Source organism: Loxodonta africana, chromosome 5, assembly GCF_030014295.1.
Source record: "Loxodonta africana isolate mLoxAfr1 chromosome 5, mLoxAfr1.hap2, whole genome shotgun sequence".
NCBI classification, from domain to species: domain Eukaryota; kingdom Metazoa; phylum Chordata; class Mammalia; order Proboscidea; family Elephantidae; genus Loxodonta; species Loxodonta africana.
Window position 1 is genome coordinate 64,352,771 of NC_087346.1, and position 23,001 is coordinate 64,375,771.

Below are 23,001 nucleotides of genomic sequence, written 5' to 3' on the forward strand. Positions count from 1 at the left end.
ACTACTGAATGTTCTGAAGACAGCAGACAATATCAAAACATAAAAAAAAAACAGGACAGGATGGTTCCAGGAGGCATCCAAAATAAAACACCAGGTGACTTTCCAGAAGAAAAGGTACTAGAACTTCCTCATAGGAAATTCAAATCTCTAATATTCAGAGCTACCCAAGAGTTGAAGCAATAAGCAGACAAAAATGAGGAAAAAATAGACAAATTCATGGAAAGGGCAGACAAATTCATGGGAAATACAGACAAAAAAAAATGTAAGAATTCGGGAAAATAATACAGGAAAAAAAACGCCAAAAAAAAAATTCACAACTAGAAATCATACAAAAACAACAATTAGAAATCCAAAAGGTAAACAAAAAGATTTCAGAAAGAGACAGAGCCATAAAAGGGCTGAGGGGCTGGCCTGAAACAATGGAAGACAGGGTCAGTGAAACTGAAGACAAACATTTGGATACATCTTTGTTTTAGGAAAAATCAGAAAAAATAATGAAGAAACCCTGAGAATTATGTGGGATACAATCAAAAGAAAAAATTCACAAGTGGTTGGAGTTCCAGAACAGAGAGAGTAAATAGTAAACACAGAGAGGATCATTGAAGAATTGCTGACAGAAAACTTCCCTAATATCATGAAAGATGAAAAGCTGACCATCCAAGAAGCTCAACAAACCCCATATGAGATAGACCCCAAAAGAAAATCACCAAGGCATGTCATAATCACACTGGCTAAAGCCAAAGACAAAGAAAGAATCCTGAAAGCAGCTCACGAAAAATGAAAAATTACATACAGAAGGGAAACAATAAGACTAAGCACGGATTATTTGGCAGAAACCATACAGGCAAGAAGGCAATGGGATGACATATATAAAACCTTGAAAGAAAACAAATTGCCAACCAAGAATAATACATCCTGCAAAACTCTCATTGAAATATGATGGTGAAATTAGGACATTTTCAGATAAACAGAAATTAAGGGAATGTCCAAAAACCAAACCAAACTTACAAGAATTATTCAAGGGCGTCTTTCAGTTTGAAAGCAAACAACATTAGGCCACAGCCTGAATCTAGGATGCAACATTGTACCAGGCAGATACTAACCTAGGAAATGAAGTCTCGAGGACTATCCAAAACCAAAAGAATTACAACAGGAAACCAGAGAGATTAATCTGTAAATGACAACAATGTCAGAAAAATAAAAGAGAAAATAAACAGTGTAGGTATAGAACTTTCTAATGGAGAGGAAGGCAAGAGGATACCAAGTAATAATAGACTAGTTCAAACCTAGGAGGATAAGGTTAAATTTCAAGTGACCCACAAAGAAAGTTAACAAACCTACTTATCAAAATAAAGAAGAAAAACATAAAGTTTCAGTAAAAACAAAATCTACAAAAACAAAAGAAATGAAAAAAATCTACAAAAAGAGGAATTCAGCACAGGAGAGTAAGAGGAACAAAGAAAATGTCAGCACCACAAAAAAAAAAAAAAAAAAAAAGGCACTATGAAATGACAGCAATAAACTCACACCTATCAATAATTACAATGAATACAAATGGCCTAAATGCACCCATAAAGAGGCATAGAGTGATAGAATGGATTAAAAAGAAAAAAAAAAGTATCCATCAATATGCTGTCCACAAGAGACACACCATAGAAACGAAGATGTAAATTTATTAAAAATCAAAGGATGGAAAAAAATATATCAAGCAAACAGCTACTAAAAAAGAGCAGGAGTGGCAATACTAATATCAGATAAATTAGACTTTAAAACAAAATCCACCATAAAAGACAAAGAAGGGCACTATGTAATAATTAAAGGGATGATCCATCATGAAAACACAATCATAATAAGCATCTATTCACCCTGTGACAGGGCTTCAAGTACATAAAACAAACTCTAACAGCACTGAAAGGAGAAATTGACAGTTCTACAATAATAGTAAGAGACTTCAACACACTACTCTCGGTAAAAGATAGAACATCTAGAAAGAAACTCAACAAACATACAGAGGAGCTAAAGGACACAATCAACCAACTGACCTCACAGACATATATAGAACACTCCACCCAACAGCTGCAAAGTACATATTCTTTTCCAATGCACATGGAACATTCTCCAGAATAGAACTCCTTTTAGGCCACAGAGCAACCCTCAGCAAAATCCAAGACATTGAAATAATACAAAGTATCTTCTCTGACCACAACACCATCAAAGCAGAAATTAATAACAGGAAGAGCAAGGAAAAAAAATCAACTACATGCCAACTGAATAACACCCTTCTCAAAAACGACTGGGCAATAGAAGAAATCAGAGATGGAATCAAAAAATTCCTAGAATCAAGGAAAATGAAAACACATGATACTAAAATCTCTGGGACACAGAAAAGTAAGTCCTCAAATGTCAATTATAGCAATAGATGGGCACATCAAAAAAGAAGAAAGGGACAAAGTCAAAACATTAGCTACACGACTCTAACAAATAGAAAGAGAACACCAAAAGAAGCCCACAGGCACCAGAAGAAAGGAAATAATAAAGATCAGAGCAGAAATAAATGAAATAGAGAATAGAAAAACAATAGAAAGAATCCACAAAACCAGAGTTTGGTTCATTGAAAGGATCAACAAAATCAACAAACCGCGGGCCAAATTAACAGAAGAAAACAGGAAAGGACACAAACTACCCCAATAAGAAATGAAATGGGGAATATTACAACAGACCGAAATGAAATAAAAAGAATCATGACAGAGTTTTATGAAAAACTATACTCCAACAAATTTCTAGAAACATACTATTTACCCAAACTAACAAAAAGTGATGTTGAAAATCTGAACAGACCCATAAGAAGAGATTGAAAAGGTAATTTAAAAAACTCCCAACAACAGAAAAAAGCCCTGGCCCAGATGGCATCACTGGAGAATTCTACCAAACATTCAGAGAAGAGCTTACACCAGTACTACTCAAACTATTTCAGAACATAGAAAAGGAAGGGATACTTCCTAATTCATTCTATGAAGACAGCATAACTCTGATACCAAAGCCAGGCAAAAACACCACAAAAGAAGAAAATTACAGACCAATACCTCTTATGAATATAGAAGCAAAAATTATTGACAAAATTCTAGTCCATAGAATTCTGCATCATGTCGAAAAAATAATACACCACAACCAAGCAGGCTTCATACCAGGTATGCAAGGATGGTTCAACATTCAACATTAGAAAATCAATCAACATGGTAAATCACATAAATAAAAGGCAAGAAAAGAATCACATCGTCATCTCAACTGATGCAGAAAAGGCATTTGACAAAGTCCATTACCCATTCCTGATAAAAACTCTCAATAAAATAAATATAGAAGGGAAATTTTTCAACATAATCAAGGGCATCTATGCAAAACCAACAGCCAACATCATTCTTAATGGAGACAGGCTGAAAACATTCCCCTTGAGAAGAGGAACAGACAAGGATGCCTTGTATCATCACTCCATTTAACAATGTGCTGAAAGTCCTAGATATAGCATTAAGGCAAGAAAAGGAAATAAAAGGCATCCAAATTGGTAATGAAGAAGTAAAACTGTTCCTATTTGTGGATGATAAGATTCTATACATAGAAAACCCAAAAGACTCCATGAGAAAACTACTGGAACTCAAAGAAGGATTCAGCAGAGTAGCTGGATATACAATCAACATACAAAAAGCAGATGGATTCCTATATACCAATAAAGAGAATGATGAAAAGGAAACCAGGAAAACAATACCATTTATAAAAGCCTCTAAAAATATAAGATAGTTAGGAATAAATCCAACCAGTGATTTAAAAGACCTATAAGAAAACTACAAAACAAAACCAAAAGAGATCTATATAAATGGAAAAACATACCATGCTCATGGATAAGTAGACTCAACATTGTGAAAATGACAATTCTACCCAAAGCAATTTACAGATACAATGCAATCCTAATCCAAATACCAGCAACATTCTTTAAAGAGATGGAAAAAATTATCATTAACTTTATATAGAAAGGGAAGAGGCCCTAGATAAGTAAAGCATTATTGAAGAAGAAGAATAAAGTGGGAGGACTTGCGCTACCTGACCTCAGAATCTACTATACAGCTACAGTAGTCAAAACAGCCTGGTACTGGTATAACAGATACTTTGATCAATTGATCAGAATTGAGAACCCAGAAGTAAACCCATCCACCTATGTTCACCTGATATTTAACAAGGGCCCAAAGTCCATGGAATGGGGAAAAGATAGTGTTTTTAATAAATAGTGCTGGCAAAACTGGATATTCATCTGCAAAAAAAAAAAAAGAAACAGGACCCATACCTCACACCATATACAAAAACTAATTTGAAATGGATTGAAGACCTAAATATAAAGCCAAAAACTATAAAGTTCATAGAAGAAAAAATGGGATCAACACTAGAGACCCTAATACACGGCATTAACAGGATACAAACCATAACCAACAACACACAAACTCCAAAAGCTAGACAACTGGGATCTTCTAAAAATTAAACACTTATGCTCATCAAAAGATTTCACCAAAAGAGTAAAAAGAGTACCTACAGACTGGGAAAAAATGTTTGGCTATTACCTCAGACAAAGACCTAATCTCTAAAATCTACAGGAAAATCCAGCACCTCTACAACAAAAAGGCAAATAACCCAATTATAAAATGGGCAAAGGAAATGAGCAGATGCTTCACCAAAGAAGACATTAAAGCGGCTAACAGACACATGAGGAAATGCTCGTGATCCCTAGTCATTAGAGAAACTCAAATCAAAACCACAATTAGATAGCATCTCACCCTGGTGTTACTGGCACAAATCAAAGAAACAGAAAATAACAAATGTTGGAGAGGCTGTGGGGAGATTGGAACTCTTATGCACTGCTGGTGGGAATGCAAAATGATACGACCATTTTGGAAAATGATATGAAGCTTCCTTAGAAAGCTAGAAATAGAAATATCATATGATCCAGCAATCCCGCTCTTGGAAATATATCCTAGAGAAATAAGAGTTATCACATGAATAGACATATGCACACCCATGTTCAGTGCAGCATTGTTCACAATAACAAAAAGATGGAAACAACCTAGATGCCCATCAACAGATGAATGGATAAACAAAATGTGGTACATACACACAATGGAGTATTACAAAAAGATGAAGAACAATGATCAATCTGCAAAGCCTTTCATAACAAAGATGAATCTGGAGAGTGTTATGCTGAGTGAAATAAGTCAATCACAAAAGGACAAATATTGTATAAGACCATTACCGTAAAAACTCATGAAAAGGTTTACATACAAAAAGAAACAATCTTTGATGGTTTCAAGGGAGGGGAGGTGTGGGAATGGGAAAACACTAAATAGATAATAGATAAGTGGTAACTTTGGTGAAGGTAATACAATACACAATTCTGGGAAAGCCAGCACAACTTGTGCAAGGCAAGGTCATGGAAGCTCCATAGACACATCCAAACTTCCTGAGGGACTAAATTACTGAGTTAAGGGTTATGGGGACCACGGTCTCTGGGAACATCTAGCTCAATTGGCATAACATAGTTTATAAAGAAAATGTTCTACATTCTACTTTGACGAGTAGCATCTGGGGTCTTAAAGCCTGTGTGTGGCCGTCTAAGATACTCCACTGGTCTTACCCCTTTGGGAGCATGGAAGAATGAAGAAGATCGAAGACACAGGCAAAGATTAGTCCAAAGGACTAATGGATTGCAACTACCATGGCATCCACCAGACTAAGTCCAGCACAACAAGGTGGTACCCAGTTACCACCATTGACCAATCTGACAGGTTCACAATAGAGGGTCCCAGACAGAGCTAGAGAAAAATGTAGACCAAAACTGTAACTCACAAAAAAAGAAAAAAAAAAGGCCGGACTTACTGGCCTGACAGAGACTGGAGAAACCCTGAAAGTATGGCCCCCAGACACCGTTTTATCTCAGTAATGAAGTCAAGCCCGGGGTTTACCCTTCTGCAAGATTAGAAAGGCCCATAAAACAAAACTATACTAAAGGGGCACAATAGCCCAAGGGTAAGGACTAGAGGCAGGAGGTGACAGGAAAACTGGTAATAGGGAACCAAGGTTGAGAAGGGATAGTGTTGACATGTCATGGGGTTGTTAACCAATGTCATAAAACGATACGTGTACTAACTGTGTAATGAGAAACTGTTCTGTAAACCTTCATCTAAAGTACAATAAAACAGAAAATGAAATAGGTCACTTTGTGTTAAGAAGCATCTATCTTCTAGTTCTGCTTGGATCAACAATCAGGGTTCATGACAGCAGCAGTTAAGAAATCAAATGGTCTATTATGTTGAGCAAATCTATTGCAAAAGACCTCTTTAAAGTTTTAAAAAGCAAACACATCACTTTGATGACTAAGGTGTGTCTGCGTCAAGCCACGGTCTTTGCAATAGCTTCATATGCTTGCAAAAGTTGGATATTAAAAAAGCCAAGACAGGAGGAGAATTGATGTGTTCAAACTGTGGTGTTGGCAAAGAATATTGTGGACTGTCAGAACTAACAAATCAGTCTTAAAAGAAATACTAACAGAATGTTCCTGAGAAGGGAAGATGTACAGATTTCTACTAGCTTACTTTGGACATGTCATCAGGAAAGACCAATCACAAGAAAAGAACATTATGTTTGGTAAATCAGAGGATCAGTGAAAACAAGGGAAACCCTCTATGAAATGGATCGACACAATAGCACAACAATGGACACACGCCCATGATCGTGAAGATGCCTCAGGACCAGACAGCGTTTTATTCTGTTATACATAAGTTGTTCGCCATGGGTTGGAGCCGACTTGACAACAACAAATCTTCTTGTTAAATGTTTGGAAAGTTATCTTTGCATGTCATTCGGCAGTCATTCATATTTTAGAGTCATTCTGGGAAAAAAGATGCTGTCCTAGGTTTTGTTCAAACCATTGATCCTACCACCTTTTTACTTTCCATGGCACCACTCATGCTCTCACTTCTTTATTTACCCAAATTAGATTCCACGGTCCATTGTTATAACTCCCTTGTCTCTCTCCTGCTTTGTTATACCCACCTAGCTAAACCTTAACCTGGTTAAATAAATCTAACTCTTCACCTAATCTGCATCTATACACAAGGAGTTAAACATGGTTGGATAAAAACATTAGCACATGCTAACCAGTCTCACTCTAAATTCATGAACACCAGCCTCACATGGAATCTCAGAGCTGTCCAGCTTTCTTGTTGCAGCTCCTGCGTCTGCTAACTCTCCTTCTATTCTAGATGACTAATTTGCCCTTTTTCTTCTCTCCTCAAACATCCATACCTCCTTCTCTATCTTATTTGACAACATTGGTTCCTACTTTACTGAGAAAATAGAAGCAATCTATAGAGGACTTTTTTTTTATTTTTCTACCACTAAATCCACCATCCTACCTTTGTCTGTGCTCATATAATCTGCTTTGTCTCCTATTATAACAGATGGAGGTCCAACTCCTCCACTTGTTCTTTGAATCCCATCCCCTCCCACCTATTTGGGGACTTTGATCTGGCAATTATCCCTCTGTTTCTTGTGATCTCAGCTTTCACTCCTTTCAGAATTATTCTCATCAGCAGGCATACATGCTTTAGTATTGCCCATCTTAAAAAAAAAAAAAATCACCCGTCGTTGCTGCCTTATTTTTATGCCCTTATCTTAATACAAATCTCTCAAGTGCTTCCTCATTCCATTTCCTCACTTTTCATTCTCTCTTGAACTAATGCCAATCATGGGTTTTTATACCCCACTGCATGGAAACTGCTCTTGTCTAGGTCTCCAATGATCTGTATGTGGTCAAATCCAATGATCAATTCATAGACCTTATCTTATTTAATCTCTAACTACACTTGATACAGCTTCTCACATTCTTCTTCTTGAAATTTTCTTTTACTACCTTTCCTTCATTTTTATTGATTTTTCTCCTACCTCGTTACTGCTCCTGTGTCTCTTTGCCTGATTCTTTTCTTTTTTTCCTACCTCTAAATTCTGAAAGTTCTCCGGCTCTGACCTCCAGTCTCCCCTTTTCTCCATTCATACTTACCCTCTAGGTGATTTCATCCTCACGGCTTCACATTCCTTCTATTCCCCCCATGACTCCCAAATTTGTATCTCTAGCCTTGTCTTCTCCCTGGAACAACTGGTATATGTATATTCATGGTATATTTACTAGGCATCACAAGCTTAACATACCTAAAACCAAACTCTTAATTCTCATGAAACTCCACCTGAAGGATTTTAACAACTTTCTAGGAGTCCCTGTGTGGTGCCAGCCTTTAATGGGTCGGACTGCTAATGAAAAAAAATTGTTGGTTCAAGTCTACCCAAAAATACCTCAGAAGAAAGCCTTGATGATCTACTTCCAAAAATTCAGCCACTGAAAACCATATGGTGGTAGAATGATTTAGAAAAGGATAGCAAGAATGGGTCCACAACTTGAAGAATGTACTCAATACCACCGAACTGTACATGCTGAAAGTATTGAGATGGCGTATGTTTCATTATGTATATTTTCAGCAGAACTAAAAAAAGAAAGAAAACCCTATGGAGCGCAGTTCTGCTCTGACACACTTGGGGTCACCATGAGTCGGAGTTGCCTTGACAAGAACGGTTTGGCCTTGTCCCTTTGGTGCTGCTCTTGTCCCCTTGCTGTGTAGTCTCTGCACGGCAATTTGAGTGATCCTTTTAAAACACAAAGCAGTTTATGACACTCATCTGTTTTCCCTCCCAAAGATTTCTCAACAATGAAGATAAAATTCAAATTCCTTATCATGGCCTCTAAGGCCTTTCAGGATCTGAGTCCTGGTTATCTCTCTGACCTCATTTCCTCTTAATTTCACCTACTCTCTATATTCTCATCACTGTGGCTTTCTTGTCACACTGCTATTTCAGGGCCTTTGTGCTTACTCTTTTTTGCAACAAGTTTATGGAAATGCTGCCTCACATAAAACAACAGCTTTAGAGCTTAATCTTCTTTGCAACAAGTTTATGGGAATGCTGCCCCACATAAAACAACGGTTTTTAGATGGATCAAGCATTTTAAGGAAGGTCAGGAGGACCTCAAAGATGAGCCAAGAGAGGGAAGGCCGCTCAGAAGGTTATGGCTACTGTCTTGAAGGATTTTCTCAAGGTACACAGAACCATCATGGGGGCTTATCATGAAGGGGTTTTAAGAAAACTGGTGAGAAAAAGGCCAGGAAATTGCGTGGCGGAATTTGTTTTGCATTGTGACAATGCACCTGCTCGCTCCTAGAGGGCTGCAAGGGCTGTCCTAGGAGAATTTCATTGGAAACCTTTACTCCATCCACCCTACAGCCCTGATCTTGCCCCTTCAAACTTCGTTTTGTTCCCAAAACTCAAAGAACATTTAAAAGGAACATGATCTGTGTCCCTCAAGGATGTCAAAACTATGTTCTTCAAAACTGCTATTACCATGTGGTATAAATCAAAGAGCACAGACTTCTTCGGGGAAGGGCTAGAGAGATGGAAGCACTACCTTGAGAAGTGTATGGGCCTAGATGGAGGATATGTCGAGAAACAGTAGCTTCACATTTTGGCATTTTTGTTTAATCAAGATTTCTGTGGTTTTGTAGCAGTACTTTTTGACTTACCCTCATATATAAGGTTTTCACTGACTAATTTTTAAAAGTAAATCACCAGGCCTTTCTTCCTAGTCTGTCTTAGTTTGGAAGCTCTGCTGAAACCTGTCCACCATGGGTGACCCGGCTGGTATGTGAAATTCTGGTGGCATAGAATGCAACCTCATACCCCCACACAAGTCACCACAGTATAACAAACCGACAGATGGGTGGTGGTACTGGCACGTAAAAAAAAAAAAAAGCCAAACCCATTGCTGTTGAGTCGATTCCGACTCATAGCAACCCTACAGGAGAGGGTAGAATTGCCCCACAGAGTTTCCAAGGAGCGCCTGATAGATCCAAACTGCTGATCTTTTGGTTAGCAGCTGTAGCGCACAACCACTATGCCACCAGAGTTTCCTACTGGAACATACCAACCAAAAAACCAAACCCAGTACCGTCAAGTCGATTCTGACTCATAGCAACCCTATTGGACAGAGTAGAACTACCCCGTAGAGTTTCCAAGAAGCGCCTAGTGGATTTGCACTGCCGACCCTTTGGTTAGCAGCCATAACACTTAACCACTATGCCACCAGGGTTTCCTACCGGAACATAGCATGTATTATATAAATACAATTTGAAAGTGAAAAGTCATTTACTACATTAATGAAGAAAAAGTTTTAATAGAGGAAGGAGGAAGAAGGGAGATATCTTGGGAGCAGGAAACAATGTCAGAGGCCAGCAAGCCTAGAACAAGCAGGATGTTCTGGGCAATGACAGAGAATCACAATTCCTAACATTTGCTAGGTTATCTAGACCCAAGAATTGCTCTAGGTACCTTACACATGTTAACACATTTAATCCTCCCAGCAAGTCTATGTTGTTGTCTTTGTTAGGGGTAGTTGAGTTATAGCGACTCTATAGGACAGAGGAGAACTACCTCATAGGGTTTCCAAGGAACAGCTTGTAGATTTGAACTGCTGACCTTTTGGTTAGCAGCTGAGTCTTAACCACTATGCCACCAGGGCTCCAGCAACTCTATGAGTTGAGTAGTACAGGTAGCCCCTGACTTAACACATATTTGAGTTATGATGAACTGCATGTATGATCATCTGTTTTTTTCTGCATCTAATCATTAGTAATATGTACTACATACAATGTTATCCTTCTTAGGTGTTCAGTCCCAGATGTTCAATTTTATGATTTTCTGTTCAAAACACTGCTATAGCAGGCTATGACCTGTTCTACAATGAAATATGTGTCTGTCAGGAGTCATAACAGATAGAAAGTTGAGCAATGTTCAGCTCTAATGACATATAACAATTGAACCATGCAAACACCCAACAGCTGTTACAACTCTGACTTCATTGCTAGGGCTCTGACTTCACTGTAGACTAGGCCTATAATGTGATCTTATTCAGCGTTTCATACCATAAGAAGCATTGGTTGCTAATTTGAAGCCGAGTTGTTCAAGTTTCTTTAACTGTAACAACTGCACTGCTTATACCCCGAATAAGTCTAGCAAAAGAAGCCATGTCACTGAAGTTCTAATTCAAAAAGGTGAAAAAAATCTCTAGACATGGATATAAAGATGAAGATCCCTAAGACTACGATAATGGAAAGAAGGTCAGCAAAATGGCATGTGAGGAAGGACTTTCTCATCTGACCATTTTGACAATCATTAAGGATAAGAACAGGATTTTGGGGGCAGTTGAAAGAGTGATTGGCATAAAATCAACAATCTGAATAAAGAAGAGGCAAGGGTCAGTCCAACAGATGGAGAAGCTGTTGATGATTTGGATAGAAGACCAAATCCAGAAGATGATTCCTATGAGTTTACTGACAATTCAGACAAAAGCATCCAGCCATTTTGAAAACCTGAAGGAAGAGCAAGAAGACTACCAGTACTTTCATGCCAGGAAGGGCTGGTTTCATCACTTCAAACACAGATTTGGCTTACATGATATGTATAACTGGAGACGCAGGAAGTGCTGATGTTGAAGCTGCTGAAAAATTCAAGGATGAGCTGGACAAATTGGGAGAGGAAGAAGATAAGTTGTCAAAAAATTTTATAGTGAAAAGATTAACAGGAGTTTTTTCTAAACTAAATCAGGGCCTTAAGTTGCTTGAAAATACGAACTCAATCTCTGATCTGTAGGCAGATTCGGGAAGCAGTGAAATGTTACCATGAAATACATGCAGAAAAAAAGGAAAAGACCATACAGACAACTCTTAATAATTTTCTGACTAAAAATGCCATCCATATTCCTAGGGATAATCCAGACGATCCAGAACCTTCTACAAGTGGAGTTATTACCACGACTGACAAAAACGCCAACGTCATCCAACTCTTCTTCATTGTTGGAAGAAACTTTTATGATTTTTGTAAGAGCTCGGCTGCTAACCAAAAGGTCAGCAGTTCAAATCCACCAGCCACTCCTTGGAAATCCTATGGAGCAGTTCTACTCTGTCCCATTGGGCCACTGTGAGTCAGAATTGATGGCAATGGGTTTGGTTTTTTTATGTATTAAAATATATTTGTAAGTCTATATGTAATTTTTCCAATCCTCAAAGGCAAATATAGATCATACTTATAAAGATACTGATAATAAAAACGAATAATAATGAAAACTAAGAAAGAAAAAGAAAATGAAGTATTTGACTTAAATCAGGGCCAACTTACAGAGTTGTTGGAATGGAACCCAGTTGTAAATCGGGGACTACCTGTACTACCTCCATTTATACATGAGGAATCTGGGTATAACAAGGTTTAAGAAACTTGCTGACAACCACACAGATTATAAATGGTCGAGCCAGTATTTAAACAGGTAGGTTGTCTCCAGAATCACACACATATACATGAAAGCTTATAGAGCAAATTAGTTTCTTGTTAAACAATTAATACATATATTGTTTTGTGATATTGGTTGACACACCTAGGACTTGTAAATACTCTCCCCTTCTCGACCCTGGATTCCCCATTACCAGCTTTCCTGTTCCCTCCTGCCTACTTGTCCTTGCCCCTAAGTTGGGTTGCTCATTTAGAATTGTTTTGTTTTATGGGCCTGTCTAATCTTTGGCTGAAGGGTGACCCTCAGGAGTGACTTCAGTACTCATTTAAAAGGGTGTTCAGGGGCCATACTCTTGGGGTATCTCCAGTCTCTGTCAGACCAGTAAGTCTGATCTGTTTTTGTGCATTAAAATTTTGTTCTACATTTTTCTCCAGTTTTGCCCAGGACCCTCTATTGTGATCCCTGTCAGAGGAGTCTGTGGTGGTAGCCGGGCACCATCTAGTTGTGCTGGACTTAGTCTGGTAGAAGCTGTGGTAGTTGTGGTCCATTAGTCCTTTGGACTAATCTTTCCCTTGTGTCTTCGGTTTTCTTCATTCTCCCTTTCTCCAGATGGGTTGGAACCAGTGGAGTATCTTAGATAGCCACTCACAAGCTTTTAAGACCCCAGATGCTACTCACCAAAGTAGGATGTAGAACAGTTTCTTTATAAACTCCATTATGTCAATTGAACTAGATGTTCCCTGTCAACCACTATATTTCATAACCTCTCAGAAGAGGCAAGTCTAAGGACACTGAATTCAAATAATTCACAATATTGCCTAAAGTCAATACTACCTTAAAACAGCCTAAGGTATTCCAAAGAAATAGATTTAATTTTACAAAAATTTCCCACAAAATGGCACCTTCTTGGTAGAATCCTGGGTTTCTTACCTGTTCTGCTTTCAGGAGTTGTGATTGAATACAGTGTGAAAAAGTGGAATTTGCCTGGGATGCCAGGAATTTGGCCTATAATCCCTGGCTGCAGTTAACTAGCTCTGTTAACCAGCCTTGGGCAAATCTCTTCATCTATCATGTTTTGCATTTAATTTTCTACAAAACGAAGTGGGAAAGGAGAGAAGGAAATGAATTCAAAGATATCATCCAACTGTAAAACTCTTTGATCTTACTGACTTCTGGACAGGCATAAAAACTTCTGTGCCTTGCCCTTCCCAAGCTGTAAATTTTGATAGAGTCAAGAAGAGAAGGTGGAAGGTCATATGGTAGCAAACACTGCTTTAGTATGATCCTTATCAACGGCAACTTTTTTTTTTTTTAAATCTGTAGTAAACCTACAGTATTCCTTGCCCTCTCATGGGCCCCATAAGGAAATCAAGCTCCCTTCTGGAATAAAACTTTCTACGTCAGTCACTTAAAAAACAGATGGAAAAGATGTGGAGAAATTGGAACCCTCATCCATTGCTGGTGGGATTGTAAAATGGTACAGTCAATGTGGAAAACAGTTTCGTGTTCCTTAAATATGGAATTACCGTATGGCCCAGCGAGCCTACTCCTAGATATATACCCAAAAGATTTGGAATCAGGTACTCAAACAAATACTTGTACACCAGTGTTCTTGCAGCAATATTCATGATACAAAAAAGGTGGAAACAAATCAAAAGTCTATCAACAGATGAAGGGACAAACAAAATGTTTATACATACAGTAGAAAACTAACCAGCCATAAAGAGAAATGAAATTCTGATACATGTTACTACATGGATGAACCTTGAAAACATTATACTGAGTAAAATAAGTCAGTCACAAAGGGACAAATATTGTATGATTTCACTTATATGAGATATCTAAGCCCATTAACCCATTGCCGTCTAGTCGATTCCAATTCATAGCGACCCTATAGCACAGAGTAGAACTGGCCCGTAGGGTTTCCAAGGAGCGTCTGGTGGATTCAAACTACTGACCTTTTGGTTAGCAGCCGAGCTCTTAACCACTAAGCCACCAGGGGTTCATGAGATATCTAGTATAGGCAAATGTATAGAGACCAAAGTTTATTAGTATTTACCAGAGGAGGAGGGAGGTGGAAATGGGGAGTTATTGATTAAGGAGTACTGAGTTTCAGTGCTCACTTTGGCAGCACACATAGTGAGGAATACTGAGTTTTTGTTAAGACCGTTAAAAAAAAAAGCTGAAAATGGATAGTGATAATGGTAGCACAACATGGTGAATGTAATTAATATCACTGAATCGCACATGTAAAAAAAGGTTGAAATGGCAAATGTTTGCTATATATATTTTATCACAAAAAAAATCTAAAAATAAGCTCACCTAATTCCAATATGACAAGCCGACTTTGCAAAATGGGTGATTTATGTTTTATATTTTCTTTTTCAATTAAAAGGCACCTAGGTGGCTCAAAAGGAGCCCTGGTGGCGCAGTGGCTAACGTGCTCGACTGCTAACCAAAAGGTCACCAGTTCAAAACCACCAGCGGCTCCACAGGAGAAAGATGTAGCAGTCTGCCTCCGTAAAGATTTACAGAGTTAGAAACCCTGTGAGGTCACTATGAGTAGGAATAGACTCAAAGGCAGTAGGTTTGGTTTGGGTGGCTCAAACAGTTTATGCTTGACTAAAGGTTGCATGCTCAAACCCACCCAACAGCTCCATGAATGTAAGGCCTGGCGACCTACTTCTGTAAAGAGTACAGTAAACAAACAAACAAACAAACAAAAAACCCTATGAAGCAGTTGCACTCTGTCACATGTGCGGGTCACAATGAGTCAGAACTGACTCGACTATGATGGATTTTTTTTCAACTGAAGCCCTTGCCAGAAAGTTTGTCTTGAGCAAACTCACCGATCAAGCTCAATTTATATTCTCCTCTGATTGAACCTAACTGCTCTTTTTCTCCAACTTCAGTGCTTCAGGGAGAGTAATGTGTCTCCCCTTGCCCATTCTCCAAACACCAAGAAAAAAAAAAAATTGCCAGAACTGCCCCATAGGGTTTCCAGGGAGTAACTGGTAGACTCAAACTGCTGACCTTTTGGTTAGCAGACAAGGTCTGCTAACTGTACCGCCAGGGCTCCCACTCTCCAAACAGAGCAGTCCCCAATATATGGTACTATCTGACCTCTACCTGGCAAAGAGAAAAATGCTCTTTCCTTTGTCTCCCCCATATACTTCAGCCACAATCTATGTTCTTTTCTGAAGCAGTCAGAAACTTAGGCTCATATACACAGTGTACATCACTTATGCAACACATCAAAACAGAAAGCCAACTTTCAATAAAGAAATTTAAGGGCTTTAGAACACACATGTGCAGGAACACCTTTAAAATATTTAATACTGATGAACTACGTACAGAAAGTGTGATAAGAGGATGTGTTTTGGAGATACAGGGGCCAGTGTTCAAATCCCTGATGTTCTACTCACTACTGTGTGGTCCGGACCAAGTTCATTAACCTCTCTGTGCCTCAAAATCTGCTCATCTGTAAAACAGGGATTTGTTGTTGTGTGCCATCAAGTTGATTCAAAGCATATGACAGAGTATATGACTGAGTAAACAACAGAGTAGAACTGCCCCACAGGGTTTCCTAGGCTATAGGAGCTGATCGTCAGGTCAGCTTTTAAAACCTGTTTTCCTGCAGAGTGGCTGGTGAGCTCGAATCGCGAGCCTTTCAGTTAGCAGCCAAGCATTTTAATCACTGCGCCACCAGGGCTCCTTAAAATGGGGATAACACTACCTATGTCAAAGAGTTGTTGTGTGGGCATATGTAAAGTTTATATATAAAATTGGCGTTCAACCAATGTTAATTTTTTTATGGAGGGCAATGGGAAGAATTTATAAGGTATCAATGAGTTCCACTATTATTTTCTTTTTTTGAGTGATAAATAGCAAGTAGTTACGAACAAATTCTGGAGCTAGACTGATGATTCAAGTCCCAGTTCCACCATTTACAGGCTATGTGACCTCAGGCAAGTTATTTGGTCAAAGTTGGCAAAGATTTGGTATGTCTATTTATAAGATTTTAAAGGGATTTTAGCATCAAATAGTGTACTGATGCAAAACTAGACTCTATTTTGCTCTGTTAAGATGACACAAATTTCCAGAATTTCTAGCTTGCTGTTGGTAAGAGGCTGTAAAAGATTTTTACCTTCTGAGTAATCTGCCTAGAAGGCAAAGGTTCTCTGTCTTAACGAAATAACTCTCCTGCCCTGCCTTGTATCACATCCTTGATAAAGAGAAACAAATTTTCTCACTTTTAAAGGAGCTAAAGTTTTAAAAGTCATGTTACTTTTAAAATCTTTTATTGTCACTTTGTTTAAATGGTAGGCTAAATATTGCATCTCAGTGACCCATGATCCTACTTAACCAAGTGTTCAAACCTCCTGACAACTTTTGATACTTTGCCCTCCCCAAATCTAATTCTAGATGTTATCTTTTATACCTAAAACTGTCTTTGGGAATTTTCCAGAGAGCCGCTGGAAAATCACAAAGGATTTGTTCTTTTACCTTGTAAAAAAGAAAGATATTAGAAATAATTAGGCTTATTTAACACGCTATGATGGAAACCCTGGTGGCGTAGTGGTTAAGAGCTACGGCTGCTAACCAAAAGGCCACATCAGTTGGAATTCACCAGCTGCCCCTTTGTTAACCCTATGGGGCAGTTCTACTCTGTCCTGTGGGGTTGCTATGAGTGGAAATTGACTCCACATCAACAGGTTTTTTGGTTTGAACTATGGGAAGTGTTGTCAAATAAGAGATGCTTAACTTTAACTTTCCCTGGGTTAAATCTGTAGGAAAAAAAATGTCATTAGTATAAATATTTCAGAAGTTGTGTAAAGTTCCTAGGGATTCGTCAGTGCCCTCACTAGCCATAAGATGTCCTAGTGCTGCTTTGCCTGATATTAGACAATATAATGTTATCAATCATAATTTCAGCTTTTTAAAAAAATATTGCCTGCCACAGAAACAAGTAGATTTCATTGTCAGTTGAATTATTTTTGTAATGAATTCTTATTAGATTTTACATTTTGAAAAATTATTAATAATAAGTTAAGTACAGCTGTGTTAAGTCTTTTATCAACCATAAATAGTTTTTGTTTTACTCTGGTGCTTCTCCAAAAGCACTTGGAATCAGTACCAGACTACTTCATGTTCAACAAAAAGGGACTGTCTCAGACACCCATGGAAAAGACTATGCCAGGAATTCTGGGCACAGGCTTCTGATGGCATTGCATAAATAACTTTGAGACCATACCATTGGACTGAATCAGAATTTCCAGAATTCTAGTGGAGAAGCAAAAAGTCTCTGGGTGGCCAAATGGTTAAGCACTCAGCCACTAACATTTCGGCAATTCAAACCCACCCAGCGCCACCACAGAAGAAAGACGTGACCATCTTCTTCCATAAAGACTACAGCCAAATTAGCCAGATAGTAGATAAGTGTTAACTGTGGTAAAGGGAAAGACAGTGCACAATACAAGGGAAGTCAGCACAACCAGACAAAGGCAAAGTCGTAGAAATTTCATAGACACATCCAAACACCCTAAGGGACTGAGTTACTGGGGCTGAGGGCTGAGGACCATGGTCTAAGGAGTCATCTAGGTCAACTGCCATAACAAATTTCATAAAGAAAACGTTCTACATCCATCTTTGGTGAATAACATCTGGGTCTTAAAAGCTTGCAAGCAGCCATCTAAGATACATCTACTGGTCTCATTCCATCCAGAGGAAAGGAGAATGAAGAAAACCAAAGATATAGGGGAAATATCAGTCCAAAGACTAATGGAACACAAGTACCGTAGCCTCCACTAGATAGACCCCCAAAGAACTAGATGGTGCCAGGCTACCACCACCAACTGCTCTGACAGGAATCACAATAGAGGATCCCGGAGAGAGTGGGAGAAAAACGTAGAACAAAATTCACACACACAAAAAAGACAAAATTTACTGATCTGACAAAGACTGGAAGGGCCCCCAAGACTATGGTCCTCAGACATCCTTTAAACTCAGAACTGAAGCCACTCCCGAAATTCACCCTTCAGCCAAAGATTAGACAGGTCTATAAAACGAACAATAACACACATGAGGAACGAGTTCAATCGTGTATGAAACCAAAAGGGCAAGACCTGCCCAAAAGAAATGACCAGAAGGCAGGAAGGGGCAGGAATAATGGACGGATAGAAACGAGGAATTGTAGTGTTGAAGAGGAGAGTGTCGACACATTGTGAGGGCTGCAACCAATGTCACAAAAAAAATTGTATTTAAGTTGTTGAATGAGAAACTAATTTGCTCTGCAAAGTTTCACACAAAGCATAATTTAAAAAATTACAGCCAAGAAAACCCTATAGAACACACACTCTGTAACACATGGAGTCACCAGTAGTCAGAATTGACTCAACAACAACTGGTTTAGTGGAGAAGCTGATGAGATCATGAGACTGCTAACCCAAGATCAAGCAGAACAAAAATTAAGTACAGTAAAACCTATGAAAGCTGGAACCTATGTAAGGTAGAAAGCTTTCAGAGAAGGAAAACTCAAGTATTTTCCACTAAAAGAGAGAGAGAAAAGTGATAATACTGCATCCTGTCAAAGGCAGAAAACTTGCAAGACTCAGGAAGACAAGGCAGTCTTGTCGACTTGTGGCTCTCACAGGTTTCACTCTATATAGGACTAAAGGAAGTGATGAAGGATGATTATGGGTTTTGTTTGGAATACCGCTGATGCTTTAATTTTTTGGATATGAGGAACCCCTTTTTCTTTTCTCTTAAGCTATCTATGTTGTTGTTGTTGTTAGGTGCCATTTGTTTCTTCCAACTCATAGCGACCCTATGTACGACAGAGCGAAACACTGCCCGGTCTTGCACCATCTTCATGGTCATTGTTATGCTTGAGCCCATTGTTGCAGCCACTGTGTTGATCCATCTCATTGAGGGTCTTCCTGCTCTTCGCTGACCCTGCACTTTACCAAGCATGGTGTCCCCCCAGGGACTGATCCCTCCTGACAACATGTCCAAAGTATGTAAGACGCAGTCTCGCCATCCTTGGTTCTAAGGAGCATTCTGGCTGTACTTTTTCCAAGACAGATTTGTTCGTTCTTTTGGCAGTCCACGGTATAGTCAATATTCTTCGCCAACACAACAATTCAAAGGCATCAATTCTTCTTCGGTCTTCCTTATTCATTGTCCAGCTTTCACATGCACATGATGTGATTGAAGATGCCATGGCTTGGGTCAGACATACCTTAGTCTTCAGGGTGACATCTTTGCTTTTCAACACTTTATAGAGGTCTTTTCCAGCAGATTTGCCCAGTGCAAAGCATCTTTTGATTTCTTGACTGCCACTTCCATGAGCATTGACTGTGGATCCAAGTAAAATTAAATGCTTGAAGATTTCAATCTTTTCTCCGTTTATCATAATGTTGCTTATTGGTCCAGTTGTGAGGATTTTTGTTTTCTTTATGCTGAAGTGTAATCCATACTGAAGGTTGTAGCTTTTGATCTTCATCAGTACGTGCTTCAAGTCCTCTTCACTTTCAGCAAGCAGGTTTGTGTCATCTGCACAATGCAGGCTGTTAGTAAGTCTTCCTCCAATCCTGAACCCCATTCTTCTTCATACAGTCTAGCTTCTTGGATTATTTGTTCAGCATAGAGATTCAATAAGTACAGTGAAATGATACAGTGTTCTGGAATCCCCCTTCTTCACAATATTATCCATAATTTGTTATGATCCACACAGTCGAATGCCTTAGCATAGTCAATAAAACACAGGTAAACATCCTTCTGGTATTCTCTGCTTTCAGCCAGGGTCCATCTGACATGAACAATGATATGCCTCATTCCACTTCCTCTTCTGAATCCAGCTTCAACTTCTGGCAGTTCCCCATCGATGTACTGCTGCAGCCGCTTTTGAAAGATCTTCAGCAATATTTTACTTTGTCTGTGATATTAATGATATTGTTTGATAATTTCTGCATTTATTATCTGTAACTCAATTTAGCAAACTATGCCTTTGTAAACAAAATTAAGCATATATGTTTTTCTCTTTGCCTGATCCGTCCAGAGTTGGAAAAATTTTATTGAGTAATAACGCTTGGGCTGGAGCATAATATTTGAGAACGATCCTCAGAATCAGGTATGACCAGGCCCTTTTAAGGAGCTAACGCTGACTTAATAGAGTCAGTGCTTACAAAACCCTCCCCGGAAAACTGGCCTGGTACCTGGTCGACAGGGCTCCCAGCCTTACATGGCACAGCGGTTAAGCATTGGACTTCTACCTGAAAGGTCAGTGGTTCGAACCCACCAGCCTCTCTGCAAGAGAAAGATATGGCAGCCTGTTTTGTAAAGATTACAGCCTTGGAAACCCTATGGGGCAGGTCTACTGTCCAATACAGTCGCTAGGAGTCAGAATCAACGGCAATGGGTTTGGTTTGGTTTTGGAGTCAGCCTTACAGGTGTGTAAAGAAGGTCACTTCCTGGAAGGCCCAAGAAACTTCTGATATTTTGGGACCTCAAGAAGAGAGAACTTCACCCAAATCCATAGTTACTACAGGTGAAATCTGGTGGCAAGTTGTTGATTTGGCTTCCTAGCCTAAAAAAAAAAAAAGCCTAAGCCTAGAGAGGCTTTTTACAAAGTCCAGTCTGAGATTCCTATGTAAACTTCTAGCAGAGCAAACTTTAAAAGGCCTGTATGGTAAATTATAATTCTTGCTGCAAGAATTATTATGTAAATAATAAAGATCAGCCTTATTTTCTGATTAAGAATGATCTTGCTTTGAGATTTTTTTTTTTATTTAATCAAAAAGGTTGGGGGGGGTGTGACTAGAAAAACATTTTATGGTTTAATAGAAAAACTATAGCATGTTTTGTGGGACTATCTGATTCTGGTTCTGTCCATTGTCTTTGAGTTATTTTCCACCTCTTTGTAAACTGCAAATAATTGATGATTTTGTTATGCATCAGTTTTAAGTTGGACTGGATCCTGCCATCTTACACACGTTGTCAGCCCTTGTCAAATTTTCATGTCTTCCAGTTTCCTGTAATATCTGGCTACAACTCTCCAAACTAAAGTTTCTAATTTTTCTCCTGCCCTCCTGACTTGGAGTCACTAAGAACTAAAACCTGACTGCACAGATCCTCATTGAGACTCTAGCTTGTCTTGCAGCTGGATTCTGCACCCTCCTCCCCTCCCCTGGGACCTAAAGAAGCCCAATGACTTGAGATATACCTCAAAGGACCCACCACTGCAACAGACCACATGTGGGCCAGGTTTCTCTCTGGACGAGCCACTGGGTCCTAATGAAGTCTGGTAAAATTCTCAGGTCACACATGTCCTTGTGACAGTTACCTGGAGTGGACAACATCATCAAAGGCTTCTAAACACCTGAGCTTCAAGAAACTCAACGAGCTGTGCCGCATAATCAATTTTCATCCACTGACCTCTTGGATTTTAATACAACCTTTTATAGTAATATTTTTCTTTTGCATTTTAGACAGCCCTCTTTTGAGATGCCTAACCCTCAAACAACTGACTTGAAACCACCTCTCTACAGATGGTTCAACTGATTTTGCAGACACAATGCTAACGAGAGTCCTCAAGAGACTGTTTCTTTTTTTTTTTTAATTAATTAATCTGTTGTGCTTTAAGTGAAAGTTTACAAATCAAGTCGGTCTCTCATACAAAAAGTTATACACACCTTGCTATGTACTCCTAGCTGCTCTCCCCCTAATGAGACAGCACACTTCTCCTCTCCACCCTGTATTCCCTGTGTCTGTTCAACCAGCTTCTGTCTCCCTCTGCCTTCTTGTCTCCCCTCCAGACAGGAGTTGCTCACATAGTCTCGCGTCTACGTGAGCCAAGAAACTCCCTCCTCACCAGTATCATTATCTATCTTATAGTCCAGTTCAATCCCTATCTGGAGAACTGGCTTTGGGAATGGTTCTAGTCTTGGGCTAACAAAGGGGCCGGGGACCATGACTTCAAGGGTCCCTCCAGTCTCAGTCAGGCCATTAAGACTAGTCTTTTTATGAGAATTTAAGGTCTGCATCCCACTGTTCTCCTGCTCCATCAGGGATTCTCTCAAGAGACTATTTCTTAAACCCAACTACGCTCCAATCAAGAAATCTATAATCCTTCTAGCTTGCTCAGAGACAAATGAATATCATTCATCTCGAACAAAAGGGAAGAATGTTAATATTGAATTCTACCTGAATTCTGTGATACTGGAAAATAGTGATGGTTAAGGAGGTCCCCCCTACCCTCTGTGATCAGAAAAACAGCTTACTGCAAACAACCCCTTCCTATATGACTTAGATAATACTCATGATTCCCCTTGTTGGCCAGACACAGACCCTCCAAATTCCCATTCCTTGCCTCATGAACGAGTAACTGAATTACTTGCCTCCACTGAACAATCAGAAACAAAATGTTCGCTAGCCAAACATTGGTTAGGCTTCCCTCCTTTCCCCAAGTTCCTAAACTTTGGCCCACCCTCAACCTGAATGAATATACTGCCTCTCTTTAAGGGCCCCTCCCAGAGAATAGGCTGACCACAGAATAAAACATTCTGGCTTACTATCACATG